This window comes from Acinonyx jubatus, chromosome E3, assembly GCF_027475565.1.
Source record: "Acinonyx jubatus isolate Ajub_Pintada_27869175 chromosome E3, VMU_Ajub_asm_v1.0, whole genome shotgun sequence".
Classification (NCBI taxonomy): domain Eukaryota; kingdom Metazoa; phylum Chordata; class Mammalia; order Carnivora; family Felidae; genus Acinonyx; species Acinonyx jubatus.
Window position 1 is genome coordinate 23,645,402 of NC_069398.1, and position 13,692 is coordinate 23,659,093.

At 39.3% G+C, this 13,692-nt stretch overlaps 1 protein-coding gene across 5 annotated transcripts in view; it reads right to left on the reverse strand.

Annotated features, from left to right (window-relative positions):
* Window positions 1-13,692, reverse strand: part of AUTS2 (activator of transcription and developmental regulator AUTS2) — a 1,109,507-nt gene that overhangs the window by 992,024 nt on the left and 103,791 nt on the right. The window lies entirely within an intron of this gene.

Consider the following 13,692-nt stretch of genomic DNA (forward strand, 5'->3'; position numbering starts at 1 on the left):
TAAATTCTAGTTAGTTAACATATAGTGTAATATTGTTTTCAGGAGAATTTAGTAATCCATCACTTACATACAACACCCAGTGCTCAGCACAACAACTGCCCGTCTTAATGCCCATCACCCATGTAGCCCATCCATCACGGACCCACCTGACTCCACGCACCATCAGTTTGTTCTCTATCATTAAGAGTCTCTTATGGTTTGTTTCCCTCTCTTTTCATCCCCCCTTCCCATACGTTCACCTGTTTTGTTTCTTAAATTCCACATATGAGTAAAATCACATGGTATTCATCTTTCCCTGCCTGGCTTATTTCGCTTAGCATAATACTCTCTAGTTCCATCCACCTCATGGAAAATGGCAAGATTTCTTTCCTTCTGATGGCTGAAGAGTATTCCATTGTACATATACACCGTATCTTCTTTATCCATTCACCAGTCAATGGTCTTCAGATACATTTATATCAAAGCAAAGGACTCCTAACATTACCCAATATTTGTAAAGGGAATTTTAATCTAATTGCTCAAATATACTGTTTCACACATCAACAATGTAAGCATATGAACAAAAGTCCATCCTTGAATGGAAAACAGAAGTTGAGGTAAATTTAATTTTCCAAGGTCATAGAGCCTCTAAACACACGAATTGGATGACGATTCTCATCTGTATGCCAAGGCATTTTCCAATTAAGCATTTTTATTCTATGAACTAAAAGAGCATCTTATTCTCCTTGTGTCCCAATGACACAGCTTTACTTCTACTGGAAAAAAAAAAAAAAAACAAAAACAAAAACTGAACAGCTCCAAGAATTACTAGACTTTGATCTTCAGCCACCACCTATACATAGTATATCCTAGGCATCCATAAACAAACAGAATTGCTTTTCACTCTTGGGTCCTTCAGTGTGGGATCCCAAACTTTTTCTGCATTTTAAGTTGGGAAAATCATATCCACCCCTGCTCTATATCCTCCCTCTATCTGTACACCCTTTCCACTGCCATCAATCCTTCATCCACTATCTTTTGGGTATTCATGCTTCCTGCTTAAAGAGTTTGGGGCTCCAACAGCACTCATCATCAGGGAAATATAAATCAAAACTACAATGAGATATCACCTCACACCTACCAGAATGACTTAATTTTTTTTAACTTTTTAAAAATGTTTATTTATTTTTGAAAGAGAGAGATACAGCATGAATGGGGAAGCAGCAGAGACAGAGGGAGACACAGAATCTGAAGCAGGCCACAGGCTTGGAGCCGTTAGCACAGAGTCCAACGTGGGGCTCAAACTCACAGACTACGAGATCATGACCTGAACCAAAGTCAAACGCCTAACCGACTAAGCCATCCGGGTGTACCCAGAATGGCTAAAATTAACAACACAGGAAACGACGGGTGTTGGTGAGGATGCAGAGAAAGGAGAACCCTCTTACACTGCTGGTAGGAATGCAAACTGGTGAAGCCACTGTAGAAAACAGTATGGAGGTCCTCAAAAAGTTTAAAAGAGAACTATCCTACGATTCAGCAATTACACTACTGGGTATTTACCCAGAGAATACAAAAATACTGATTTGAAGGGATACATGCACCCTAATGTTTATAGCAGCATTATTAACATAGCCAAATTATGGAAAAAGCCCAAATGTCTATCGACTGATGAATGGATAAAAAAGATGTGGTACAGAGAGACAGAACACGTATAGATATATACATATGTATACACACACACATACACATATAGATAGAACATGTATGTATATATATGTATATACACACATACATACATATGCATATGCATATACATATACATACATAGAATGAAATCTTGCCATTTGCAACAACATGGATGGAGCTAGAGAGTATTATGCTAAGCAAAATAAGTCAGGCAGAGAAAGACAAGCGTCATATGATTTCACTCATATATGGAATTTAAGAAATACAAGAGATGAAATAAGGGGCGGAAAGAGAGAGAGGCAAACCAGAAAACAGACTTAACTACAGAGAACAAACTGAGGGATGCTGGAGAGGATGTGGGCAGGGGAAGGGGGGAAGGGTGATTGAGGTATTGAGGAGGGCACTGGGGAAGAGCACTGGGTGTTGTATGTAAGTGATGAATCACTAAATCCTACACCTGAAACTAATATTATACTGCATGTTAACTAACTGGAATTTTAATAAAAACTTGAGAATAGGAGGAAAAAAAAGAGTTTAGGGCTCACCATTTCCCAAAAGGTCCCAACTCCTTTCAAAAACTCACCCCATTAGATGTCAACCCATTAGATATCAAGCATTCTTCCCAAACAGTCTTCACACCTCCTAGTCCTGTCTGTCATGTTTCACCATGCACCTGTGCTCCAACAGCCACACTGAACTTACTCAAGGACGTCCAAACACAAAACCCATCTTTAAATCTTTCCAACTTCATTCAACCTCTTTTGTCAGCCTACAATGTCCTTCTCCTTGTCTTGACCACCAAAGAAAACTGTATCACTCTGGATTCAGTTTTGGAAGGACTATCCCCAGCTTATTTCTCAAAGCTCACAGCATTCTGTGCTCAGGCTTTTATAACTATTATAATTATATAGTATATTATGAAATACAGGACAGCAACAGAGTCCTCCATTCCCCTTCTCATTCCCAGCTCTTATAACCGTGAGAAGCAGAGACTTCCTAAAAATTGCTTTCACAAATGGTTGTGGAATCAGGTGCTAGGAATACAGTGCTGAGAAACAAAGTGGGCCTCAACTCTCATGGAACTTACTTCCGATGGACAGAGAAGGGAAAAACATTTAACAAGCACATGCTTGAGGGGGAAATGACTGCAATGAAGAAAAATAACACAGAGTAAGGGAAGAGAAAGCGCTTGCTTTAGATAATCAGGAAAGGTCTCCCTGATAAAGGTGCTTCTAGTAGAAACTCCAAGTGAGGGAGGGAGCCCTGAGGTTAAGGGCATTCCAGGAAGGTGCAAAGTAATGGTGACAGCCACAGGGAGAGCGCGTGGTGGCTGGAGGCTAAACCTCACAGGGCTTACAGGACATGCAGCCCACTACTCGCACCTCAACCAACAAAAACTGACCCTGGCATTCTGCATCCCCTCTGGTGACGTTCCTTGCCGCCGACCAGCATGACAACTGGGTGCTCTCGTGCTGAGAGCACTGTCTGGTCTCTTCTTGCTGCTGCTGCTGTCCGTGCAAGTATCCCCCGAGGTTCTCAGTCTTCCACAGCTCGCTCAGGGTGAACTCCATTTCACCTTCTTTGGTTTTCCTCTGAATCAAGCCTAGTAAATGCTGTGGTCCTATTTCCCCCTTCTTCAAAACATTTCATAGCCATTTCTGCTGCAGTTCCCAAAAGATCCTAATAAATCTCCCTGCAATCTGCCAGGCAGCGTTCTCCTCCTGTAATAGCCGCAGAAGCTATCTGACTTCTTAAGCAGAATTTTCCTCCCTAAAAAGCAATATACTGACTTCTTACAAAATTATGCCCATTTTTTTCCTGTTATTCTAAAGCTTCACTGCTATGTGTCCCTGTAATTATTTCATTTCAAAGAAAAATACCTTTGTTTAAGCAAACCTAATATATGGACTTATGAATTTACTCAAGAGATAAACTGGGCATGACTTTGGTTATAAAAAGGATTTTTCACTTTAGAAAATGATTCATAATAGCATTACTATAAATGGCAAGCTCTCTTATTTCAGCCTAAATTTAGGAGTCAATTCTCACGCAATCTCTGAGGACACAGCATGAGGTCAGGTGACGTATATCTGTACCATGAGATCTTCTTTCCAAGAGCCAGGCTTGGATTCCCATCATTTATTCTTGGGAGTATTATATTTAACCACCACCAATTTGGAAACCTATAACCTTCAAGGGTTGATGTGTAATCACTCTATTGTGAAAGGCTGTAATTCCTAAAATGTATGCCTCAACTCCAAACAAAATGTCTAAAAGTTCAGTAACTATAAACCCACCAAACCAACCAATCTCCTCCTCCCTCCTGGCTGAGATTCCAGACTTATAATTGCTCAGGTAGCCAACCCATATGTTTCCATTTTTCTTATGCATATTACCGTGCCAAATCACTTACACTGTTCGCTGCCACTTCTTACAGAACTCTTCTTGGACTTTTTCTATGCTCACACTGTCTGATCATCAATTTGCATGTCAGTTCCTTTTAATTGGATTCTATCCAACCAGAATTACAGCTGCCTCCCTCTATGAAAGAATAAAGTGATTTTTTCCTTCAACAATGCCAGGGTTCCTACCAGGGAATCAAACTGTCACTCCACTTGCTATTAATTATCCTGAGCTACGCCACTGTTTCCCTTCCTTCATAAAGCCCTGAACCATATTCCTTCCCCCTGTGATTAACAGCAGTCATGATGATGATGCCTTACATCCAATGAACCAACACAGGAGGGAAATCCGGGCATCAGGCATAGATGTCAAGCAATGACAAGAATACTTTAAACAGAACATTTAACTAAAAGCAAAATCTCTTCTACAAAATAAATGAATTCTGAGGTTAAAGGCTTGCCTTATACATTTCTAGGGCAAAAGATCCCTCAATTTTCCCATGGCAGTCCTCTGCACTATCTCAATCCATGAGGTTAAGACAGGTTTCCTGACACCTAAATCTCTTTAGCCACAATATGAGCCTGTGATCTCTTGTTTCCGTGGTGATGGCAAAGATCTTACCAGCCTCCTCTGTATGACAATTCCCCAGGCATTTAAAGGCTCCTATTAAATCATCCTTCAGTCAGTCCCCACTGCCTCGTGCTACATCATACTCAGGAGAGTGACCAGGATGGAAAAAAGTCTCAAAACAGTTTCAAGTGAGACCCAGTTGAAGATAGTGAGAATTTTTAGTCTGAATACTTGGGGGATACGATAGCAGTCTTTAAAAACAAATCTCAAGGGCTTCAAGTATGAAAGAGGAAATTAGATTTATTTAATATGACCCCCAGAGAGTAAACAAGAAAGAACCAATAGGTTCTATTGCAAAAAGACAGACTTCCCCTCAATATAAAGCAGGAACTTCCTACCAGGAAAATGGAGCTGTTCACAGACAACATCATCTGCCAAACCAGGCCATCCCATGTCGGCAAAGGTGGGACACTCATGTAGAAGAGACACAACAGGGCATCTTTAAGCCAGGCCAACTAAGCGGCTTCTTTCCAACACTGAGATTCTACAAAACTAATTGATCATTACATGTTTAGGTGGTTGGGGTTTTATCCCAATGAAGAGGTGTGAGGCTTTAAGGCAATGAATGTTACGCCTCCCGCCACTACATACACAGGACACATTCACATGTTACAATCCATTATGCAAAGGACTGTAAGGGTCATTATACAATTTCACTTGACTAGAGGAATCAGCAAAATTGGAAAAACTCGGCACTACTGTGGAAAGTAGAATAAAGGCTCCCCAGAGATGTCAAATTTCCTTACTTCCTGTAATCTATGAATGTATCATGTTACAGGAGAAAGGGGGATTAAGGTTGTAGATGGAATTAAGGATGCTGGTCAGCAAATCTTAAAATAAGGGGATTATCCTGGGGGCATGTGGGTGGCTCAGTCAGTTAAGCATTTCAGCTAAGGTCATGATATCAAAGCTCATGAGATGGAGCCCCGCATCGGGCTCAATGCTAGGCATGAAGCCTGCTTAAGATTTTCTCTCTCCCTCCCTCTGCCTCTCTCTTTCTGTCAAAAAAAAAAAAAAAAAAAGTTTTTTAATAATAATAAAATGAAATAAGGGGATGATCCTGGATTGTCCAAGTGGGCCTAATAGAATCTCAAAGGTTCTTAAATAGAAGAGGAGGATAAGACTATGAAGTGGGAAAAAGAGAGATGGCATCATGAGAAGGACTCAATCTGCTATTGCTGGCTCTGAAGATGAAGAAAGGGACCGCACACCACGGAACGCAAAAGCCTCTAGAAGCTGAAAAACACAGGTAACAGAACCTGCCCTCCAACCTCCAGAAGAAGCCTCCAGCCCTACTAACACCTTGATTTTAGCCTAGGGAGACTCATGTTGGACTTCTAACCTACGGAACTGCAAGATAATAAATCTGTGTTGTTTTAAGCCACTAAATTTATAGTCATTTGTTACAACAGGACACAGGAAACAAATATACCCACTAAAGATCCCAATATGCCCCCACATTCTAAGAATGGTAACATGTGCTGAATAGTTTTAAAGGATAATCTTTAATATAAATTTCAATGATAATCTTTGTCTTATATGACAAATACAGATTAGTGGAAGTATATCCAGACCAACATAAACCGTTTCAACAGTTAGCCTTTAGATGCCATAGCCCATGTCCGTGTGATGTACCTGGCACATAATAGGCTCCCAATAAATTGTTAGGAATTTAAATTGAAGAGTCAAAAGTTCAAATGCCACCTTTCGCCTCCCTTGTTAGCAGGGACAAAAAGACTCTCCTCCTACCCAGTATGTCTCTCTTATTTACTCACACCCAAAGATTAAAACAGTGGATGAGGTCTATCCAACTGCCCTGTAATTAGCAAAACAAGATATGTACGTATGTATGAGAGAGACAGCCTCTCAATCATCTTCATTTCCTCCTTCAAGAAAGAATCACTCCAGATTACACTCAAAAAGACCTACTTCCTTCCCAAAGCACAAATTCTACACACTGCTGGAGGTGCATGGTTTCCCTGATGCTGGAAAACCTGAAGCAAAGTGCATCTAAAATCACTGCTTTTCCCTTTTATTCTGCTCCCTTCCATCCCTTCCTTGTGGTCTCCATCCTCCACACAGTCCAGAACATTGTCCACTTCTCTGTCCTATTTCCTCTAAGAGTTAGGGCCAAGCATGGCTCTATGCCCACCCAAGAGAGAGCAGCTAAAACACTATAAAGTTTCCATAATGTGCCACAAACACAGAGCTCATCAGGCCAACTCCTCCCCTACACTCTCTGGTGCCCACACCCAGGGAACTGGTGGCAAATGCCACCCAGGAATGTTTTGCCAGCCAGAGCCAGGCAGCCACCCATAGCCTCTGCCCACCAACACCTGTTTATTTTAGTGGCTAGGATTCTCTAAAACTGCTTATACCTGGCCCTGTAGAGGTATGCATAGCCAAACAGTCTCCTGCTGCCACATTATAAATCAAAGAAAGGCCCATTCAATTCCATTTAGATATAAGCCTGAGTATGTCCTTCCTTGGGAAAAGACTTGGGAAACAAACATTTAAACCAGAGACTATGTAGTTGTGGGAGGGGAAGACTTTTAAAGCAGTGAAACTTTTACACACACACATTTTCTATTTGAAAACCTGTATGTCCCAAAGAGCTTTAAATTAGAACTTCAGAAATGAAGTGTCCATCTTATCACTGACAGAAGTCTCTCTTATTTTAAAACTCAAGAAAACTGAACCCCACGGTCCCCAAGACTAGCAGAGAGGTTTTTAGGGATCATTCACCTACAGGATCTCCTAACAGACATGCTCTCTGACCATCTGACAAACAAGTGTAGTGGCTACAAATGTGTACTCTAGGGCCAGACTGCCTAGATTCCTCTCCCGCCTCCATCACCTACTGGAAAAATTCCTGCTTTTGCTCTGTGCTTCATTTTGCTCACTCACAAAATGGAATGATCACAGTATGTATACCTCACAAGGTTGTTCAGATCAGACCAGTTCATATGCATCAGTCATTTAGAATAGTGTTTGGAGAAGGCAACTCCACTAGTGTGTGTGAGCAATCACCACCCGCATCTGTCCCGCACAGGAAGTTCTCCTAACAATCTCACCGGGCACAGCATCATCTCTGGTCAACAGCCACCTCAACTCTAACACCGACCCTTCACCTCTCCATTCTGACTGCCTACGCTCAACGGACATAATCGGCTCAGTGGGAAGGGCTAGGAATCTGGATTCCGATGGAAACAGAATGCATTTCAGGAAGAGCTCACTGAGAAGATGTTTCTCCAAGGAAACCAAGTAACCGAGTGTTTCTTTCCCTTTCTGTGAACTGATGATCCCTGAGGAATCCTTCCGCTACAGCACTCCACCAGCCTGTGAATTTCCTGTTCCCAACCTAAAATATGTCCTCAACTGCTTTCTGGGTAAGAAACACTGACAGTGTTTCACAAACTACCAGTGGCCTCTCAATATAAGCAGCATAAAAAATGGTCAGCTCTTCAGCCATTTAAAATCCTTCTTTTAACCACAGTTGGAATTATATGGTATCACTGTTTTTGGCTTATGCCTCAAGAGAAATTATATAAGCCAAAGAGTTAAATCCAAGCAGGGTAACCTAGGTAGTCAATAATCTCCTATGGCAGATTTGACTCCAAATTTCATTTGGCTTCCTCTTTGGAAAACTTTAGAAAGTTTGCCTTTGGAAAACTTAAGCAATACTGAAGGCTAACACCAGAGAAGTTATTAATAGAAGGATGTAATATAAACATGAAAAGCACCAAAGAGAAGTCTCTGAATCTTATGAATGAAAGCTATGTAAAAAAGAATAATTATAAAATATATATGTGACAAGTATGCTGAACACTACAAGATGTTGATGAAAAGAAATCAAAAAAGATCAATATAAGTAGAGGGACATAACTATGATCATAAATTTGAAGACCCAATATGGTAAACAATGCTCCCAAAACTCATCTACAGCTTTAATACAATTTCAATCAAAATCCCAGGAGGATATTCAGATAATAAGCAAGATGATTCTAAAATCTACATGGTGGGGTACTGGGGATGGGGCCAGGGGTCAGTCGGTTAAGTGTTTGACTCTTGATTTTGGCTCAGGTCATGATCTCAAGGTTCATGGGCTCAAGCCCCACATGACAGCACAGAGCCTGCTTGTGATTCTCTCTCTCCCTCTGCCCCTCTCCCCAGCTGGTCCTCTCGGTCTCTCAAAATAAACGAATAAACGTTTTAAAAAAAAAAAATGAAATTTACATGGAAAGGCAAAGGCGCTAAGTAGTACAAACAATGTAGACAAATGGTGAAATTGGAAGACTTCGATTTTAAGACAATATAAACCTACAATAAGCAAGACAGTATGATTACTGAAGAAGGGATAAGCATAAAACTATTGGAATAGAATAGGGAATCTTAAATAGATCCACACATACAGAAACATCAAATTTTGACAAAAGTAGAAAGGCAATTCAATGGAGAAAAGATAGTCTTTTAAACAAATGATGTGGAAACAACTGAATATCCATAAAAAAAAAAATCAATTTCATCCATACCTCACATCATACTAAAATTAACTCAAAATTAATCACAGACCTAAATGTAAAATCTAACACCACAAAACTTCTGGAAAAAAATCTTTGTGACTTTGGTTAGGCAAAGATTTCTTAACTAAGACACCAGAAATATAATCCATAAAATAACAAACTGGTATTTATACTTCACCAAAATTAAAACTTCTGCCCTTCAAAAGACATTCTTAATGGGAACGGAAAGACAAACCTGTAAGATGGTAAAATATATTTGCAAATCATACGTTTGATAAAAGAATTCAGAATACACAAAGAATTCCTGAAATTCAGTAAGAAAACAACCTTTCCCAAAAAAAGGACAAAAAATTTAAGCATAGCCTTCTCAAAGGAAGCTATATGGACAAAAGTACATGAAGAGACAGTTAACATCACTAGCCGTTAGGGAAATACAAACTTAAACCACAGTGAGGTTCTATTACATGCCTATGAAAATGGCTAAATTTTTTAAAATATTTATCATACCAACTGTTAGCAAGAATATGAAGGAACTAGAACTCTCATTCACTGTTGGCAGGAATGTAAAATGATACAAAGACTTTATAAAACTGTTTGGCAGTTTCTTATAAATTTAAACATATTCCTGTCATATGACACAGACATTCCATTCCCAGGGATTTACCTAGGAGAAATGAAAGTAGAGGTCCATACAAAGGCTTGTATGCCAATATTCATGGCATATTCACATGCCAGTATTCATAGTTTTATTTATAATGGCAGACAATGGAAATGCCCGAAAAGAGATGAGTGGATAAACAAACTTTAATATATCCAACCAACAGAAGAATATTAAGCAATAAAGAGGAAACTATCAATACATGCTATTACATGGATGAATCTCAAAATAATTATGCTGAGTGAAAGAAGCCAGACAAAAGAAAAGAGTACAAACTGTAGGAGATGCCATTTATATAAAATTATTGGATATGCCAAGTAATCTACAGTGATAAAAAAAAAAAAAAAAAACCAGATCAGGACAAAGAGCAGAAAGAGGGAGGAGGGAAGTATTACAAAAAGGCAAGAGGAAACTTTTAAGGGTGCTGAATATGTTCATTACCCTAACTGTGGGATGCTTTCACGAGTATATACTAGGTCAAAACTTAACACGTCACGCACTTTATTTGAAGTTTATTGTGTGTCAATGACATTTTAATTTTTTTAAAAAGGAATTCAGAGGGGGAAAGTAAAATAAAAGGCAAAATAAAAAGCATAATTATCTGCTCATGTCCTAACACTTTATACTCAAATGGAGGAATACACAATATAGATCAGGAAGTGCCACAATGAGGGAAGCATGGGGCGCTATGGGGCACAAAGGAGGGGAATTACTCTGAATTGGGAGGCTGAATACGACTTTATGCAGTAAAGCATACCAAGCGGACATCTGAGCTACGAGTAAGACTAATTAGACTCATTAGACCTACAAGTAAAACTGCTTAGAAATTCCATGTTTATTCTTTGTTTCTTTTTAAGCCAAGCTCATCTTATTGTAACATCTCATTTCATGTGCATTATTTCATGATGATTATGTTGTATTTTAACTATAAAACACCACACATAATGCATACAACATATTACATACAGATGTACACTTTGGAGATAGTCATTTCCTCAGAACCAGTAATCTTATCTCATAGGACTTCACCAAAGACTGGTTTTATTTTGTTCTGTACATGGGAAAATTGTAAAACTCAAAGGAACCAAGCTAATAATCTGGTTGGTTTTTTTCTCCTGTATTTCTACAAGACTAGAAATAAATTATGGAAAACTTGCTACAAAGGAAGCACAGAAAGTACCTGTATAAATGAATTTAAAGCAAGTGTCCTCAGACTCACGAGCCTTTAAATTTATTTCATACTAATATATTATAGGTTTAACACAGATATATCTAGAGAGCCATAAGTAAATAGTGTATCTCTAATAATTCTAATTTTTTGTACAATAAAAATAATTTTATCATTAATCACAACCTTAAAATAACTCTGGTAAGAAGTACATTTATAAGACTCAATCCTTTCACTATTCCTCAAAACCAAGTAATAATCACAAAACACTTGCCCTTTTCTCTTTTTCTCTGATTTTAACATGCTATGAAGCCTTCCTCCCGCCCAGCTCTAAATGCTAAGCTCATTTTTAACCATCATTTTCATGTTAATTGCATGGGGGGGGCGGGGGAGGGCACTAACAGGCAAGGCAAAGGGATGGAATCACAAAACTAAATGGTCCATTTTCCTTTGAGTGCTGAATGTATTTCAAAATAAAATACACGAGAAAAGCCCAACTTCACTTTAAGTACTGATTTTCACCTGTCCAATAAATGACTCATTTGTCCCATGGTCTCAGTCACCATGCCATTTTGGTGTTAAGGAACAAAGAAACGGTCCAAAATGGTCAACAGGAGAAAGGAAAGAATAGAAGTCATGCAGCATGCAAAGGAAACTGTGAAGAACTGTATCTGCCATCAAGACCAGCCCTGACCATCAAAGCTTCTCCCATGGGCCAGACCAAATCTCACTGTGCCATGGTGGGCGTGCAGTTTAACAACTTCTACACGCTGTACGCAGTTCAGAAACAGACATTAAACCACATCTTGTACCTGGCGGCATTTCTCCCAAACTTCCCTTTCAACAACCAGATAAAAAAATTTGATCACAGCAATGGAGATGTTAGCTTAACAGATTAAATGTTCACTGTCAGAGTCAAGCAACCTTCTTAAAAGATAAGGCAAAGCTTTATAAAAAGGACTTTCAGCTAAAGACTGTAATTTGGACGTTTGGATTTTTGTCTCCTGTATATACAGTAGTATATAATCAGGAATTCACACTCCCGAACTTTAGCACTTGCCTAAAAATCTGTTACCATGATGAGCACCGAGTCATGTATAGAACTGTTGAATCATTACATTGTACACCTGAAACTAATATAACACTATGTTAATTATACTTCAATTAAAAAACAAAAACAAACCTATAGTTGCTTTTACTTATGGAGTAACAATAAATACTCAAAGGTCTAAGACATGACCTACGATGTACGTCCCGTACACACCACTTGACTCTCCTTACAGAGTATTAAGGTGGCAGTCAGTCTACTACATCCCAAAGAGCCCAGCCAAAAGCCTCACTCTCAGTTTCTTTAATTGTCAAATACATTCTATAACTAGAACATACAACCAGTAACACGCTTAATTACAACAGTGGGCATTTTAATTGCTTTTGGAAAACTAGCCAACAACCTGTTGTATACAACTTCAAAAGGATGCACTCTCATGGAGCTAATTAAGATCTAAACCCTAACAAACTGTAGCTCTCACAGTGATACTCACTTGCAAGCTGCATTACAAGTAAGGTATATAAAAGGATAATTTAGAAATTACTTATGGGAATTAGGGGACTTATTTAACTCAATTTTGCTTTGGATCTTCCCATAATTTAGAGGGCTGGCCTTCAAGAAGACAAAGTCCCCCAGCTGGGAAAGTCAGAATCATTTGCTTTGTCTAAGTCATTTCAGATCATTCCATATTTGGGTTTATTTAGCTGGCTTGGAAAAGTTTTGGCATTTTTTTAAGAAAATTTTATTTTTTTTACGTTGATTTGTTTTTGAGAAACAGAGAAAAAGTGCATGCGTGAGTGGGGGAGGAGCAGAGAGAGAGAATCTCAAACAGGCTCCACAGTGTCAGCACAGAGCCCCAAATGGGGCTTGAACTCACAAACTGTGAGATCATGACCTGAGCCAAAATCAAGAGTCAGACACTTAACCAACTGAGCCACCCAGGTTCCCCTAAGAAAAGTTTAAAGAGAGCCAACTAGAAAAAGGAGTAAGACATTTTGTGTGATGTTTCTGAAACAATGAGCCAATGGACACAGCTCAAAAGGTACCAGTAAAGTTGTCTAAGAAACAGGACAGCATTTTGCATCATTTCTCCTTCGCCCCAGACCTCTCACTTAATAAAGTTTAGAGCTCTGGCTTATTTTATTAAAAGGACAAAACCCTCATCATGAAAAGATTCAACAGAAAGAAAAATGTCTGGTTTTGCCCTTTCCTCTCTGAGTCAGCACATGCTTGCAGCAAACTCAGAGAACAAAAGTACCTCCTTACCTGCAATGATGAGATGATTCTGATTCACCATCTTTAAGAAGACCACTCTCATGGACGAAAACTTTTCCAAACCATCAGAATGGCCATGTGGGCCTGATTCAACACCAAGAATGAGAAGTTACAGTAAAAACATTATGGAGTGAAAATTTCTGGTTGTACTGAAGAACACCTTAATAACCCACTGTTACCCCCCATTAGGCTAACTCATTCTTCTGATATCAAATTTAACTCCACCTGGGGCACTTGGGTAACTCAGTGAGTTAAGCGTCCGACTCTTGATTTCAGCTCAGATCATGACCTCACAGTTGTGAGATGGAGCCCCACGTCA